The 13,949-nt window shown below is 34.8% G+C and overlaps 1 protein-coding gene across 1 annotated transcript in view; it reads right to left on the bottom strand.

The window, feature by feature from the left end:
* LOC149776492 (polycomb complex protein BMI-1-A-like) overlaps positions 1-761 on the bottom strand; it is a 125,789-nt gene extending 125,028 nt beyond the window's left edge. The window contains exon 1 of the mRNA XM_089940926.1: positions 555-761. The gene's annotated coding sequence lies outside the window, so the exon portion shown is untranslated. The remainder of the gene's footprint in view (positions 1-554) is intronic.
* Positions 762-13,949: the final 13,188 nt, after the last annotated feature.

Genomic DNA, 13,949 nt, shown 5'->3' with positions numbered 1-13,949 from the left:
AATGATCTCTCGAGACTTACTACTTCTTTTTAGCCATGATCAGATTATGAACTTTCATCTTTTATGTATCACAACTATTGCTTCCCTGTGGAAAAGTACACATGAATTGTTAGGCGTGGTACCGTCATGGTATCCAATGTGTTCTATTTCCCTATTAATCGTATAATATGTATGCATAATGATATGATGTAAGCTTTCTTATATACATCGTCATGGCGTAGAATATGGAATCGTCCATTTATATTTGTCTAAACGACAGAAATGTTCTCGCTTATGTCGGTGCTGAATGTGCAACACTCACATACTCTTTTTTATATTTTTCCACAATATTGTAATCTGTGTTCTATACTTTATAATTTTGTTTATCAAGTAGCTTTTAGGATTTCCTTTGTTTATCCTTGATGTATCTGGATGAGTAACTGTATTCTTCACAATGCGGAAGAACTCAATCAATCAAATAATTAAGTAATCTCTCTCTCTCTCTTTTCGGGACACACATGAAAACGAATCAGTAAAATAGTATCTGTCAAATAACATGAGCAAATCTAGCTTACCTTCTTGCTTTGTACGATCGATCACTATCCAGTTTGATTAAAAGCAAGATCTACTTTTCAGTCTGTAGATATGACACGAACTGATACGAAGTCATGTTCTTTTGACCTTTTGATTCACCCATCACGTTTAAACGATTATACTGCTGCTAGTGAAAAACATCGTTTGTTTACGAGAACTCCTCCGAATAGGAAATGCAACGAGTTAACTGAGAGGCTACAGGAAGTTAGAGCAGAGGAATTCCGAAGATCACCAGAGCATGAACTTTTATCGATGCCTGTCATGGGCACAGATTGATAAGCAGATGTTTATTTACTTAGAGCGAATCTTTATCTACGTCGAATGATATAGGTATTTGTAACCTTGCATGTACTCATGCTGGATTTTATATGAAGGCTTTGTACTGTGTCATTTAGTATTGGAAGAGTTATGCAAATGGTCACATGACTCTTACGTGTAACTATCACAAAACAACACTATCTGGGTTAGAACCCAACAACAACACTGTTTGTGCACTTTCACTTATGTCCAGCTAACCGCAGTTTGTACACATTGGGTAAATACATGCTTTTCAATACGGCGTTGTATATAAACATATCAGCATTAACAGGTAATATACACCTGAACTTTTTAGTGCAGGGGTAGTCAAGTGGTTACTTCGCTTGGAGTCCCAGCTTCAGACTGTCATATGAATTTTCGTCGTTTCATGACCGAAAAGGACCATTGACACCGTCCATGCACAGTGTTTGTTCCCTTAGCATGTGCGTGCAAGATAGTTTACTAAATTACTCGTGCCACAAAAGTCAAAAGTTGTATATGGTTGTGGGTTACTACAAAAATCGTGCCATGAAAGTCCAATGTTTTATGTCGTTGTAGGTTACTACGCGACTCGTGCCATAAAAGTGGAAAGTTCTATCTCGTTGTGGGTTACTTCACGACTCGTGTCACGAATGTCCAACGATTTATCTCGCTGTAGGTTACTACATGACTCGTGCCATGAAAGTGCAAAGTTTTATCTCGTTGTGGGTTGCTACACGACTCGTGCAACGAAAGTCCTAATTTTATCTCGTTGTGTGCGAGTTGGGATAAATCCCTGCGTCATCCTGAAACAAAGTCAAGCGATTTTGAATAAATATATTACCAATTAAAAATAAATAAATAAATAAATAAATAAATAAATGATTAAATAAACTTACTTATCACAGATGGATTACAACCAGGATGTTAAAATGATTTACCTTTGTTATACTGGGGTAAAGAGCATGGTTTGTTTTAAAGGTATATGAACGTATTGTATTGCACTATATGTACATGTAAGGTCTAGTGGTGATGCACAATTCAGTATAGGTGGGTGGGGATGGTCCTTTGATTATGAAGAAATGGCTAATAATTATGGTAATAGCGATATCCCATTTATTTCATTCAAGTATCCTGCAATATTTCGTCGCAACGAGTGTATGAAACAATAACTTATAATTAAAAAAAATCATTGTATTTTAGTCCACATACACTGGAGACAGTGTACATAAATATGGAATTTTGTATTCAGTGAAAATGATATGCCATTGACACTTAAGAATAACCCATTTAGTGTCAAGGAGAATTGGATTTATTTAATAAAACATGGAGAAATTTAACAGTAACTGTTGTACTGTTTGCTAATAAAATGTATTCTATTCAGTTCTGACCACACTTGACAGCAGTTATTAAAAATGGTACGAAGGCCTGTATTGGTCATAAGCAGAATTTTATGATGAAGACAATAACACAATTATCCACGTATATAGATAACAATAATAATAATAATAATAATAACACAATTGTAGTCTCATACAATGTATTGATCTAGAACATATACAGTCTTTCATGTATTCCTATTCTCTGCTCATGTGTCTTTCTGTACATATATATGTGTGCTCATGTGTCTTTCTGTACATGCTGTACATATATATGTACGCTTATATGTCTTTCTATACATGCTGTACACATTTCTGTGTGCTCATGTGTCTTTCTGTACATGCTGTACACATATGTGTGATCATGTGTCTTTCTGTACATGCTGTAAATGTATCTGTGTGCTCATGTGTCTTTCTGTACATGCTGTACATATATATGTGTGCTCATGTGTCTTTCTGTACATGCTGTACGTATATCTGTGTATCAGTTCTACAACAATTGATAATTCAGTTTTCTAGACATTATTAATTCATGAATCTTGAGTTTAAATCTCTAACCCCTTTATTGATAGCCAGGTAACGGGATCAAGGCAAACTGTACAAAATGTAAGACTTTGGTCTTGTATTTATAGACCACGAACCACGTTTATATATCTCCTTGTGTCCTGCTTTCTAAAGCACACAACGTCGATGAAAATGACTACTTTGTACAACAATAAAAAATAATTTACCATGTGTTGAAATGTCATACACAGAACAACATAAATAACTCTTTCTCAAAAATACAGAAAATTTTCACTATATCACTATTATTATGTATATAACTAATTTTACAAATAAGTATCACCTCTTTTCCTATATTTGTCCAATTCGAAAGACAGTAGAATATATCCTATATACATGCTCTTTTCCTATATTTGTCCAATTCGAAACACAGTAGAATATATCCTATATACATGTAATATTCACCGTCACAAACCATGGTGCGCTATACATAGTTACACATTTACGATTAGTGGCAATCATAACATCCAACAGAACTGAACGAATTAACTTCTTGTGTAACATGTATCTTACCAGATCAGTTTGTAACTTTGTTCAAATTTGTCATTTTCTGAATTTTAAGTGCTTTCTCACTCTACCGATTCCTTTTTCAAAGGCACAAAGCCGCAAAAAGAACAATTACACAAACGAAAACATAACAAAACATCCCCACCCACCCCAACAAAGAAAAAATACAGTACTATACAAATTCCACATTATGTTAGCTGTAAATGGTTTAATTAATTACAAAATAAAAGTTGAACAATCTTGAGTGTTGTTACGTTTTAGTGCTAGCAAGGCAAGAGAGGCTAGAACAACTAATCCCAATCGAAAGCGTAAATAGGTCAGCAATTATATGTTTGCGCCATCTACAAAATTTTACATAGTGGATGTTATGTTTCATCGCAGAGCTGGCTATATGTTACAAATTGCACCTTTTTATGTTCTAGAGGAAAAGTTCATAATAGTTTTGTCACAGTGAATAGCATAAACGCTTTCAATACCTATATAATTGAGTGTTTCTTTTTTTAAATATACATTTTTGCATAAAAATGATAGGTGAGACCATGTGTTCAGAAAGCGAATAAATAGCAGGAAAATATGATTTTGGCAATCTATAAGTTCTGTGTTACCTATGCATTGATAAATGGCCGTTTGAATTATTCCTGATTTAAGCTGCTGGGTTTGAATGTACGCAGCCTGTGAAACCAATATGCTTCTTTGTATTTCCTAATTTCTGTGTTCCTTCTTTAGTTATGTGCGATCCCAGTCAGTATTACATCATTGAAAGTATGGCCTGGAGAAGAGGACTGTTCCACCACTAGGCAGCTTTCCACTTTATTTGTTTAATAGTCTGATTTGTGGAGATTCATCCTAATATTTAATTTCTGCGTTTCTCCAACATATTAGGAAGTGCATACCTTGCATGTAATGTCGAGAGGTTGGCTTTTTAGTCGGCCCATAAAGATATTTGCAAATGAGGGTCCATCTTAGTCCCCATGGCCGTTCCTTTAATCTGGATGTAATCCTTCCCATTAAACTCAGTTGCTGAGTGTAAGAACTAGCGCCAGGAATTTGACGAGGAATTCCGTGGGTGGTGTAGAGAACGAAGAGAGGAAAAATAAGCAAAATGTAACCAAGCATAAAGTCATTTTAAAGTATTATTTTAGCTGTTTCGGAATTCTCCTTGTTCAGTACCTTCCGTAGCCGTACTTTCAATATGGAAAGTTTGATAGCAATCTGGTTACAGGTATGCATGTAAAATCACTGTCAGTCAAGTGACCGGTTTTAATGGAAGAAGATCCATATGGCAGCTGTATTATGTGGCACTGTGATGTTTGTCACATGCTTTGTTTGCAAGGCCCAGTGCATATGAAAAATGTAACGCTCGTTGCATCATGCTTTGTCTTCGTGCAAGAAGATAATGACAGTGCAATAGCGCAATACTATCTCGGTGCCGTTATCTATTACGCGTAAAATATAATATCAAATTGCCTATTTTAACTCATATAGATAGATATTACGCAAAATAGATTGTCCCTGAACATTTAAATGACATATAATTTTAACATACTAATTTATAACTTTTCACTTATTGCGTACTATAGGTGATATTTGCATATACCACAACCACCCACCCCGTTAAAGACTTTTCGTAGTACCTAAGGCCGTAACGAGTCTTTTCCTAGTGTCACTATTACTGTCTTGTAATAGAGTTCTTCCGATAAAAGAAGGTGTTAATTAGACAGGTAACGTTGTTTTGTTTAAGTCGTTCCTCACATGGACAAGGTTTACAGCAAGTTTCAGAGTTGGGAAGTAGTCATTATTCACCAGGGATTTTGATGTAAATCATACTGCATCAGACTTAGAGCTCTTTCAGTTTTCGTCAAATGCGAACCATATTCCAACCAATCATATCCACACCATGTCCTGTAATGTACAGCTTTCTTCTAATGCCAGTCATATTCATACCATGTCCTGTAATGTACAGCTTTATTTTAATGCCAGTCATATTCATACCATGTCATGTAATGTACAGCTTTATTCTAATGCCAGTCATATTTATACCACGTCATGTAATGTACAGCTTTATTCTAAAGCCAGTCATATTCATACCATGTCATGTAATGTACAGCTTTATTCTAATGCCAGTCATATTCATACCATGTCATGTAATGTACATTAGTCTTCTAATGCCAGTCATATTCATACCATGTCCTGTAATGTACAGCTTTATTTTAATGCCAATCATATTCATACCATGTCCTGTAATGTACAGCTTTATTCTAATGCCAGTCATATTCATTCCATGTCATGTAATGTACAGCTTTATTCTAATGCCAGTCATATTTATACCACGTCATGTAATGTACAGCTTTATTCTAAAGCCAGTCATATTCATACCATGTCATGTAATGTACAGCTTTATTCTAATGCCAGTCATATTCATACCATGTCATGTAATGTACATTAGTCTTCTAATGCCAGTCATATTCATACAATGTCCTGTAATGTACAGCTTTATTTTAATGCCAATCATATTCATACCATGTCCTGTAATGTACAGCTTTATTCTAATGCCAGTCATATTCATTCCATGTCATGTAATGTACATTAGTCTTCTAATGCCAGTCATATTCATACCATGTCCTGTAATGTACATTATTCTTCTAATGCCAGTCATATTCATACGATGTCCTGTAATGTACAGCTTTCTTCTAATGCCAGTCATATTCATACCATGACATGTAATGTACAGCTTTATTCTAATGCCAGTCATATTCATTCCATGTCATGTAATGTACATTATTCTTCTAATGCCAGTCATATTCATACGATGTCCTGTAATGTACAGCTTTCTTCTAATGCCAGTCATATTCATACCATGACATGTAATGTACAGCTTTATTCTAATGCCAGTCATATTCATTCCATGTCATGTAATGTACATTAGTCTTCTAATGCCAGTCATATTCATACCATGTCCTGTAATGTACATTATTCTTCTAATGCCAGTCATATTCATACCATGTCCTGTAATGTACAGCTTTATTTAATGCCAGTCATATTCATACCATGTCCTGTAATGTACAGCTGAACAAATTTTTAAAGAATAAATATTTTAGAGTGAGGTGAAATACTTCTCGTTTCCCTACTACTAGTGACAGTTAATCTTTTTTTTTTGGAGGGGGATATTTTGATTTTTTGACTGATAAGAAAGAATATCTTAGTTTTTCATAACTGGTCCCCGATTAGTTAAGCAGGTGCCACTCTCTTGATTGTATGACATTGTCTTCTGCACAAAGAAACGAAATACTGACGAACTCCAAAATATTCACCAAAACTGACTAAAAGCCTCCGCATCATTGCTTCTTTTCAATCATGATTCAAGTAAATAATATTTATCGAAGAATATTTTTGGGTAATTTATGCCTAATAAAAATATAGATTGGAACCCCTCTAGCAAATTATAGCCATTGAGAAGGTATATGAGGAGCAGGGATATGAATTTTAGCCAATAAATTAAGATTTTAAATTTCAACTGTGTTCCTTTCTGAATCTTTCATTTCTGCAACGAGACAATAAGCTAACATATTTGTAAGTTTATTCTTAAAGACGTTTCGCATGGATGGATATTCGTCACACATATTTCTAAATGCTAGGTCGCTACATCGCTTCATCCTTACTTTCCCTCATGCTGAGTTTCGAGGAACGCAAGGTTTAAAATACTTTCACGTAGTTCACCAATTGATGTTTTACTTTTTGGGGGATTAGTATTTATTTGAAAATATGTATTATAAAAATCGTTCTGCTTCAAATGTACTGAACGTAAATAGCTCGACTAAGTTCTAGTTTTTAATGTCAAAAATGTATGCAAAGATTCAATTATCGTGTGTTAATTCCTCTTGAAACTTGCTAAGTGACTAATTGTCAGGACACAGTGCATGTATGTACACTGCTTTCAATGTATTGGTTACCAAATACATTGAGAACATTAGGCATACAACTATCTTGTCCCCCAGAGATAGGCTTCTTTTTGGGTATTTGGGTTTATGTGAAAAACTAAAATAGACCAGATTTAATATGAAGGCTGACTTAGCAAACATTTTACAGTGGGTGAAAGAAGTTATTTGCATCTTTATCCGTTGGTTTAATGACCAAAATGTTTTCAGCATGCAAATGAGTTTTGGATAAATACAATGTTCACATTTCAGAAAACATGGTGCGAACGTTTTCTCAAAGAATGTTTCAGCTGATAATGGCCCCATTAGTCTGGAGCACTCGTTTGCATAAGAAATTATTTCCTTATTTCATAAAGAAAATATTTGCATATATAGTTTATTAAGTTATATTCAAAACCAGAGTTTACCTGCTGTAACACTTCGAGTTATCAAAAGTCGAAGTTACCTTATATTAACTGTTCAGCATAGTTTGGGTGATCCTCGTCAGCTATCAAATCTTTTCGACTTTTCGTTGTCTCGTCTTCACTTTGCAAGGTGCTCATAATGCGATATTACCACTGCTGCCGATATTTAAGTACAGAAAATTACTTTGCTGTCTAGAATATTAACACACAAATACACATCTCTAGATATTCACTCGAGTGTTCGTCGTTTAACAGATTAAACATTTCCTCGTCACTCCCATGTCTTTTTCATAGATGTTTAAAGACCTTTTGACTGCTTAGAATGGAACAAATGTATATCGTTCATATCTTGCATGGGCGCATAGACAATGCATGCACACCATTGCACAGGACTGTGTCTTGATAACCATGTCAGTGAAAAGTGAAATTGAATATTTGTATTCCTTGAGCTGTAGAGGTATCTAGAGATCTGGTGGCGCATACAAGTCCAGCAGGAAATGTGAATATTTATTCAATAAAGTATAGACTGACTCTGAAATACACTGTGTGTGAGATGGAGACTTGAGCGAGACTGTTCTTGACACGCGAACACTGTTTTCTTCTTTCTTTTTTGTGTGATTCTTTGCACCCAGGAGGGGAAGAATTTTATTCGCAAACATCGTCTTCGAGGTGAGAACTTCTACCACGTCTGAACTTGAAGTGTAAAGAGAACAAAGATGGCTGAACAAGCAGAATGTGAATCGTCCTTTTCGCTGCTCTAAGTTCTCACTGGTTAATTTCATATATTGAGCCGTCCATAATTGATAAAATTGAACCTAATAAGCATATGTTTATATATTCACACAAAAGCTAGTTATGTACTTTGCTTTACGTTTGCTTTGAGTAAGGCATTAATATGGATTGGCTTGTTTTGGTGTCTGCTACTGAGACTTGGGTAACTTGGGCTTCAAATGAACGACCAGGTAGAATTTCGAGTTTATACCAGTCGGCTACATCGATAAACATCTTAAAATTTTACGTGATGGTGGTGGTGGTGGAGGGAGGTGATGATAAGCAAACCAATGCGATCATATTAAACTTGAATCATGCATACGACCAATCTTGCTTGTTTTGGCCACTTTATAACATGACAATATTCAAATAGCCCTTCCCTGTCAGAAATGAACCTTAAAAAGGACGGGTTGGCGCAGGTCTATTCAGTATAAAAAAATATCAGTTGCACTTGATACTTGGATTTAACTCAGACACTTATAAGCATGCTTTCAGAAAAGAAAATCGTTGGTTGGTAATAATTGATCATTTGTTCTTGCCATTTTCAATGCAGATATTATATTTCTGCAATCTGTTATTCGTGCGATGAAATTCACAAAAACACTGAGCAGGTAAGGCAATTTCGAACAAGGACATCCAAAAACATCGGAGAACCTTTGCATGGTGTTTCAGAGAAAATCTAAACCTGTCACTTTTTCTGTGCAATTGAGCAAATTATGTTCAACTTAACTTTTACATGTTCAAAATAACTTTCTCTGCTAATAAATTTCGTTTATTATCAGATGCTTAAGAACAGATTTTTAAAAATATTCATTGCGTTTCTCATCTTATTGTTTACAATACAACCGTCCTTTACAAAGTTCCACTTGAGATATCTTACCTGATGTGAAGTTACTAGCCTTGAACTTTGTACGATTTTAAGATGCAGCCAGACAATCTAAGCAAGTTCAGAGTACATAATTAGCTAAATTTTCTGCAATCTGCCTCAGTGCGATGAAAATTCACACCCGAAGCGCGCCCCATGAGACCATAAGTGGTCTTGTCAACTCAGTCACTCTGTCATAAATAATTTCCTAGTTACTTGCGTGTTTTGAATCAGTGTACATATTTCCTCTTCATTTTGTACTAATAACTAAAACAAAGGGAGCTAACTCGAGACTATGAGAGTTAGGGTTTGTCACATCTTACGTAATAGTAAACAAAAATAACTTTTCATTTTCATGCAAAGCAGTTTAATTTTACTTGGCTTTTCAGTTTTTCAATATTCACAACAAAAACAAAATTATCATTTGCGTATTTTCATAATTAATGATAATTATTTCAATTTTATTCATTTACATTATTCAGAGGTTTCAATACTGAAATGTATTTGTATTCCCGTTGACAGCAAATTAAGTTTCGATGGCCGACCTGTACGAGTCCAATAATATCCACTGACGAATTCCATGCACTTCTTCCACTTATTTTGACGTTTTATTGACATTTGATGTTGTAAGTGTTATTCAGCTGTTGAGGACCTTTGGTCCCCACTTGTTTTTTATTTGTTCACACTTGTTTTTTATTTGTACACACCCCACCATTTGTGGTGAACATGTCCCTGCCCCCCCCCCGCCGCATAAAAGTACATGATCCAGTCATATTTTATTGTTTCAAATCTGAATTTCTGCAGCTTCCCAGTTCCATAGTAGAATAATACTTTTTTATAATACAAAAAATGGTCATAATGAATATGTTGGTGTTGGAACAGAGCTTTATTTTACTTTCTTTATGCCCCAATACAACATGATGTAAATCTCCGTCTTGTGGAATTTTGAAAAAAAAATAAAAGATCGTCATCAGAGGTAAAATAATACAAACGAGTTCAGAATTTATGTAATATCCTTGTCAGTTTAAAGTTTTCAACAGATTATATTTGTAAAGAAAATTGAGTTCAATTAATTTTTTTATATATATAAAAAAAAACAACAACACCAGTTTGATTATTAATCATTTCCGCGACAAGTTATAATTCGTTATCACTGCCGGATTTCCGCAAGTGATCATTCTTATCACTGCCGGATTTCCACAAGTTATCATTGTTATCACTGCCGGATTTCCTCAAGTTATCATTTCATGATGAAAACGTATCAACATGTGTTTCGAAACTTAAAACATCAACATGTAAATATGAATGTGTGTTTTAAGAACAAAATCGGCAACAGCACTTTTAAAATATATTTTCTGAAGATTCAACTGCCGTGCTTTCGTTATTTTATTCATAAAATCAATATTTAAACCGCAAGTTAACCCACCTAAGGGTAATAAGACCTATATCGTGGATTCACGGATGAACTTCTTCACTAAACTTTCTATTTCCGTAATTCAATTGGCGCGTACATTTAAGGAAAATATACAATAATGTGATAAAAGATTTAGATATAAAAAAATATTATGTAGGGCAGAAACGTATGGGACAATGCTTTTTTTTTTTTAGAATTCGAGAAACGCTGTAAGGTCAATTTTGTTTTCTTACATAGTTTTTGCGAAGATACGATGAAAAGCAGTGAAGCAGATAATATCGTACCACTACAAACTCTATTACGAAATTTACGAGAAGGTACAGTTTGCAATCCTATTCATGGACTGTATGAAGGAGCTGCATACAGTGTAAGTGGTTACATTAAGAAAATCTCTGTTTCTGAAAAAAAAAAACGCGACATACACAGCGTCATCAGCTGCCATTGCAGTGGACATCTGGCAGTTTATTGAACCAGATGGACCAACCCTTCTGCTAGAATATGCAACACCACTGTATTAATATTATTATTATTATTATTATTATTATTATTATTATTATTATTATTATTTTCTTGTTATTATTATTATTATTGTTGTTGTTGTTATTATTATTATTATTATTATTATTATTATTATTATTATTATCTTTTACGAGTTAAATATACTCTACTCAAGAAATAGATTTTAGATAAGGCAAAACGTGTTTCCTGGCAGGGGTGGGGGAGGTGGTAAATACTGCTATAATCAGTTCATATATGAAATTACGGCAAGTGGAAATATAAGCAAATACTTTTTCTGAAGCCTCAAATATTTATTTACATGTCTCATTTTATGTCCCTCAGCATAGAGAGGAGAGAGCCTTAATTTTAGATAAATGGATAGATTATGTGCCAACCCCTAGACAGGTATGAGCATAATCCAAGTGACAAAAAAGCGTAATCTGACACGAAACTGTAATCTATATTACATGTCACAGTTACAATAAACTGTGACAAAGTAAAGGTTGCTACAAATCTGGATCTGTAGCTGGTTAAACTTCTTGTTACAAATGGGCCAGATAGACTGGTCCGCGACCTATATAAATGATCAAAATTTAATCGGCGAGACAGAAGAAACCGATCAATTTTCTTGGCAATGTGGCACACACAACTGTTGTGAGGTCTCTTTGGACAGTTTATCTGGTGAATTTTCATCCGACAATGACCTATTGCAGAAAAATGAGAATAATTTTACACTGAAGATACAAATAAAAACAAACTAATGATTTTTGTAGAAAGCATGCATCTGAGATTTTGACTGCTGCGATCAGGCTAATTCCTGATACAACTGGTGGCTTTTATACTGAACCAACACTGCCACCAAGCCCTCTTTGTTACATTCATTTTTGACAGGAAAGAGCTATTCTGAATGTTTTCCTGTGACAAGGCAGCTAAAAGAATCAGTATGTGCCTTATGCATGAATCAAGTTCACTAGTACTATAACAAATTAGCATACTTTTCATCACCCCTCAACCATCTAGATTTTTAGATATTTACCTCTGTAGCAGACACATGTAAATACGTTAGCCAAGTCGGCTGCTCATTTGCAGCCAAAGTTACACATTTGATCTACAATGATCGTTTAAATGTGACAACCCATCTCCAAGCCTAGCTCAAAGTAAATCTCAACCACATTACAGATTTAGCTTCTGTGTGAAATTAGACCTGTGATAATTAGGCTCATGCCTTCTACCTTAAAAATTAGGGTGTCAAAATACGAAACTATCCAGTGAGACCTAAGGTGGCACGATACAGTTTCGCATTTTGCATCGAGTTACAGTTCTGAAAAAAAAGAATTCCCCCCGTTTTCCTCACTGCCTTTACTAGCTATTTAAAAAGACCTTGTACATCTTAGGTATTGTTAAAAGAACTTAATTCATTTTATTTGGGTGTATGATTGATTGGTGTAGCATGGACTATATAATCCATAACATGGCCTTACTTCTTTCAAAACTTCTGCTCTGTTTGGTCATTTTCAATTCCTGACTTCGGAGGGAAATTGTAAGAATAAGCGGAAAAATCGTTATATTTTATAGATTTGACAATTCATCCATTGCATTTTCAGAAGCTAGTATTGTCTGGACTGAAAAATTAATTTGTTCCCCGTTTTAATGGCTGTTAAAAATATTTTAGACCAAGGGTGGGCAAACTACGGCCCGTGGGCCGCATGCGGCCCACCAAGGGCTTTCATGCGGCCCGCCAAGGGATTTCATGCGGCATAGGAACAAGTCATCAATCTCACTGACTCTGTTTATGTTACTCTGTTTATCAAATAAATGTGCTTTTTTTTGAAGTTTAAGTTTAAGTTTTCAAATATTAACAACATATTAAGAACTGAAAATTAATTAGATGTTATTTAGAAAAACCTTTTGTTTTTGCTATTTCAAATATTAATTCTTTTACTTAATGAACTATGCGGCCCGCGACAAGGTGTAAATTTGTGTATGCGGCACTTGCACTGGAAAGTTTGCCCACCTCTGCTTTAGACTAATTCAGGATGATTTTTTTAGCACAGAGAACAGACATTTTGATTAGCTGTTTGGTTAGATCAAGTACATTTTCAAGACGTAACATATAGAAATAAGTTTCAGCCACAGTACATGAAAGTAACATAGACGTATGCCAAAATTATCTCCACAGTGCATGTTAAATATGCAAACAACTTCACATTGCACATGTCAATCTCTCAGAAGTTCATACTATTTTGTAGAGCGCACCCCCACCCCAGTCCATAAAGACCACATTACTATTATTATTATTGAATGATCTCATTTTGGTGGTATAGTTGAAACATTAAGTCGCAAGAATCAGAACAGTCCTTTTGAATAACTCTTATGTTTTTAGCCACAGAACAGTCAGCATTCATTAGTAGCAAAGTCCTACACAAGCCCAGCACAAAGTCCTACACAAGCCCAGCACAAAGTCCTACACAACCCCAGCCTCTCACCGTTTAGAAAAATGAACTATTTTACAAATGCACATTGCATTTTCTCAACCAAGCTACCAGTGTTATGCTGAAAGACAGGAACACGAAACATGCCACAATTATTCCTGATATGACACTAATAAATGTTACAACATGAAAAGGGACTGAACAGATAAGGTTCATGAAAGTCAAAGGTAAAAGTTTTAATGTTTATTTATTCTTCTAACACTAGAATACGGAAGAAAGCGAATTTGCTTTGTCATAATTTATTGTATAATTTCAAATAAATATTTTCACC

Source organism: Sinohyriopsis cumingii, chromosome 18 (assembly GCF_028554795.1).
Source record: "Sinohyriopsis cumingii isolate HCF-2022 chromosome 18, ASM2855479v2, whole genome shotgun sequence".
In the NCBI taxonomy this organism is placed as follows: domain Eukaryota; kingdom Metazoa; phylum Mollusca; class Bivalvia; order Unionida; family Unionidae; genus Sinohyriopsis; species Sinohyriopsis cumingii.
The sequence above is the reverse complement of the archived record's forward strand: the minus strand, read 5'-3'. Positions and strand labels throughout refer to the sequence as shown.